The 5,000-nt window shown below is 40.8% G+C and overlaps 1 pseudogene; it reads right to left on the reverse strand.

Annotated features, from left to right (window-relative positions):
* The window catches only part of LOC137629249 (uncharacterized), a 9,281-nt pseudogene that overhangs the window by 1,228 nt on the left and 3,053 nt on the right, over positions 1 to 5,000 (reverse strand).

A 5,000-nucleotide genomic window follows, 5' to 3' on the forward strand; every position in this document is an offset into this window, starting at 1 on the left:
TGTAGTACTCTTTTGATGTTTCTATTTGTTGGTTTGTTATATGGATATGGCCAGTTGTTGAATACCTGCTTCTAAAGCTTGCCTGCTCTCTTCGTTGATCAAAGACTAGCTTTTATGAATTACAGAAAGAAAACATATTGCGCAGTAATTTTCAGGTCTTTTTTGTCTCCTTTTTTTGTGAATTAGCATAATAAGTATGTTTTATAAGCTATATGTATAGAGCATTCCTGCAGACATTTTGTGAAAAGTTAGGCAAATTTTACTGCTATGAAATCTCCTCCATCTATCATTAAATCAATTGTTAGACGGCCTCTCCTGCTGCTTTTCTCTTTTTATGCTTTTGAATTCTTTCTTTACTTCTCCGACTGTTACCTTTGGTACTGGCTCCGGGTTTTCCATTATTTCTATCAGCAAAGTTGTTTCTTTTGTCACTATTGTATAGCTTTGTATAGAAATCATCTGCAATTTTTATCATTCCACCTCTTTTGTTGATAATATTCCAATTTTTATCTTTTGAATTTGATATCTGGTTTATATATATATATATATATATAAATATACTCGTACAGTATGTATATACATTCACACACGTACTCTCTCTCACACACATATATTTATTATACATATGCATATATATACTGCATATATATATATATATATATATATATATATATATATATATATATATACATAATATATATACATATATATATATATATATATATATATATGTGTGTGTGTGTATGTGTGTTTGGGTGTGTGCATATATATACGTATCATCATCATCATCTCCTCCTACGCCTATTGACGCAAAGGGCCTCGGTTAGATTTCGACAGTCGTCTCTATCTTGAGCTTTTAAATCAATACTTCTCCATTCATTATCTCCTATTTCCCACTCCATAGTCCTCAGCCATGTAGGCCTGGGTCTTCCAACTAGTCTAGTGCCTTGTGGAGCCCAATTAAAAGTTTGGTGAACTAATCTCTTTTGGTGAGTGCGAAGAGTATGCCCAAACCATCTCCATCTACCTCTCCTCTCACCATGATCTTAACCACACATGGCTCTCGAGTAATCTCTCCTATAGTTTCATTGCTAATCCTGGCCTGCCATTGATCTCCCAATATTCTTCTGAGGACTTTGTCCGTAAATTTACAATATCTATTGTTTCATTGTCACACCACGACTCATGTACAAACAGTAACACATATCTCACTAAACTGATATATAGCCTGATTTTTATATATAATTTCAAGCTATTTGTTTTCAAAATTTTACTTAACCTAGCCATTGTCTGATTTTCTAATATTTCATTAAATTGCAATTCTAAAGACTGTATTAGAGATCATAGTTCCTAAATATTTAAATAATTCCACCTCATTAATCCTTTCTCCTTCCAATGATATTTCATCCTCCATTGCATATACCTTATTCATCATCTCTGTCTTCCTTCTATTTCCCTTGAGGCCAACCTTATATGATATTTCATGCATTCTACTAAGCAAGTTTTGCAAGTGCATTTAATAAAAAATATTATGATTGAATTTAATATTGTTGTAATATCTCTCTCTCTCTGTCTCTCTCTCTCTCTCTCTCTCTCTCTCTCTCTCTCTCTCTCTCTCTCTCTCTCTCTGAATGTATATATATGTGTATACATATATATATATATCCATATTTATATGTATATATACACACACACACATATATATATATATATATATATATATATATTCATATGTATTATATATATATATATATATATATATATATATATATATATATATATATATATATATATATATATATACATGGTATAACGCTGAGCGAGAGAAGTATTTTGCTAAGGTTGGAGAGCAGGAATAGGTGCAATGACATAAACCAGCTATATATAGACTTTAACCAAAAGCAGGACGACGCCAAGAAGAAGTACATGCAGTGACCAATGTAAAAGCTCCCAAAGCAAAGATTTTGAACCTCCCAGAGTTTGTGGAGGGCAAGGACGAACTTCACAGCCGAGATACAGAAGTAAGACATGTCGATGTACACCTCCTCACTCAGCTCTCTTTTGACAAGGAACGCTCTTCCAGCGAAGGACTATGGTATCTTGAAGAAAGTACTATTCAGGAGATACGAGCTCACCGAGGAAGGCTTTCATGTTAAGATTTGGAATACACCTCCAGAAGAAGCAGACAGCCCTGCGCAGTTCATCGTCAAGCTCAAGAACTTCCTCAAGAAGTGGATCGAGCAAGCTAGCGCTGGTGAAACTTTCGAAGAGCTCCAACAGCAGGTAGTCAAGGTACAGTTCATCAATGCTGTCTCCAATGCACTAGAAGTTCACCTGAATGAAAAGAGGCTCCTGCAATTCTGGACGTCCTAGCTAAGGTAGCAGAGCAGTATCTCTCAGCTCATGGGACTGAGCTTACTAAGAAGGCCAAGGTACGTAAAAAGCCTGATTATTGGCCACCCAAGGTGATGGGAGGAAGTGAGGCTGGGAGCTGTGTGGAAGTGCCGTTAGGTGCTAACTGAGAGGCGAGGTGAATACAACTAACTTTATTTCAACAGATCATGAGTTTATATACAAGCCGTTCCGAGCAAGAACGTCACAAAAAATCAAACAAAATAATTCATGTATAGTCAGGCTAAAACAGGCCGTGCGGTACAGAGCCCTAGAGATGAGCCCCGTGAGCAAGGTAGTAAGGGGTCTTCAACCAGAGAGGTAAGGTGCTACAAATGCAACCAGCTCAGCCATAAAGCATCAGAGTAACAAGATGTGTATGTTCTGTGATAGATTTGGTAATGACCTTCCTCAATGTAGAAAATGAAAGCTTATCTGACAGTCGAGCAGAGTGGTGAGGAGGCACAGACTCCAGAGACACAAGTCTCATCTTTTTGTTCAATTGGTGCCCCTTCCTCAGGAAGGAATGTATCCAAGATAGATGCTAGCTTCAAGGACGGGAAGCTTATCCTTGAGAATGGATTTGCAGTCCCCTATATGAACACTTTTGTTCCAAGCAATGAAGACTCGATGCCAGTGACCAAGGATCGAGTAGGATCCACAGTGTTCAGGTGCTACGTGACTATTGATGCAGTAGTGAGGTAATCAAACAATAGCCTGTTGATCCTGTTCTTTACACTGGAAACCTAGTGTTAGTCAGGCTTGCTGATAACTCCAATGGTTAAGACCCACATCAACACCCCTACCAGATCAGAGAAGTGGACACAGTTTGTCTGCCTGGTGTTCCCTATGACCTACTAATCGGAAACGTCCCGGACACTGTATGACCTGCTGATTGAAAATGTCCTGGACGCTCCCTATGACATGCTGATTAGAAATGTCCGTGGCGCTCTCTATGACCTGCTAATTGGAAATGTCCCGGACGCTCTCTATGACCTGCTAATTAGAAATGTCCCGGACGCTCCATATGACCTGCTAATTGGAAATGTCCTGGATGCTCACTATGACCTACTAATAGGAAATGTCTAGGTCACTCCCTATGACCTGCTAATTGGAAATGTCCCGAAAGCTCCCTATGCCCTGCTGATTGGAAATGTTCCAGACACTCCCTCTGACCTGCTAATTGGAAATGTTCCAGATGCTCTCTAAGACCTGCTAATTGGAAATGTCCCAGATGCTCCCAATGACCTGGTAATTGGAACTGTCCCGGACGCTCCCTATGACCTGCTAATTGGAAATATGCCGGACGCTCCCTATGACCTGCTAATTGGAAATGTCCCGGATGCTCCCTATGACCTGCTAATTGGAAATGTCCCGGATGCACCCTATGACCTGCTTATTGGAAATATCCCGGACACTCCCTATGGCCAGCTAATTGGAAAAATCCTGGACGCTCTCTATGACCTGCTGATTGGAAATGTCCCGGACGCTCCCTATGACCTGCTGATTGTAAATATCCCTGACGCTCCCTATGACCTGCTAATTGGAAATGTCCCGGATGCTCTCTAGACCTGCTGATTGGAAATGTCCCGGATGCACCCTATGACCTGCTAATTGGAAATGTCCAGGATGCTCTCTATGACCTGCAAATTGGAAATGTCTCGGATGCACCCTATGACCTGCTAATTGGAAATGTCCCGGATGCTCTCTATGACCTTATAATTGGAAATGTCACAGACGATCTCAATGACCTTCTAATTGGAAATTTCCCGGAGGCTCCCTATGACCTGCTAATTGGAAATGTCCCGGATGCTCTCTATGACCTGCTAATTGGAAATGTCCCGGATGCTCCCTATGACCTGCCAATTGGAAATGTCTCGGATGCACCCTATGACCTGCTAATTTGAAATATGCCGGACGCTCTCTATGACTTGCTAATTGGAAATGTCCTGGACGCTCCCTAAGACCTGCTAATTGGAAATGTCCTGGACGCTCTCTATGACCTGCTAATTTGAAATATGCCGGACGCTCTCTATGACCTACTAAAAGGAAACGTCCCGGACACTCCATATGAACTGCTAATTGGAAATAGATCCCAGATGCTCTCTATGACCTGCTAATTGGAAATGTCCCGGATGCTCTCTATGACCTGCTAATTGGAAATGTCCCGGATGCTCAATATGACCTGCAAATTGGAAATGTCCCGGATGCTCTCTATGACCTGCTAATTGGAAATGTCCCGGATGCTCTCTATGACCTGCTAATTAGAAATGTCCCGGACGCTCCATATGACCTGCTAATTGGAAATGTCATAGACGCTCCCTCTGATCTGCTAATTGGAAATGTCCCGGATGCTCCCTATGACCTGCTAATTGGAAATGTCCCGGATGCTCCCTATGACCTGCTAATTGGAAATGTCCCGGATGCTCTCTATGACCTGCTAATTGGAAATGTCCCGGATGCTCAATATGACCTGCAAATTGGAAATGTCCCGGATGCTCTCTATGACCTGCTAATTGGAAATGTCCCGGATGCTCTCTATGACCTGCTAATTGGAAATGTCCCGGATGCTCTCTATGACCTGCTAATTGGAAATGTCCCGGATGCTC

The sequence above is a fragment of the Palaemon carinicauda genome, chromosome 37 (assembly GCF_036898095.1).
Source record: "Palaemon carinicauda isolate YSFRI2023 chromosome 37, ASM3689809v2, whole genome shotgun sequence".
Classification (NCBI taxonomy): Eukaryota; Metazoa; Arthropoda; class Malacostraca; order Decapoda; family Palaemonidae; genus Palaemon; species Palaemon carinicauda.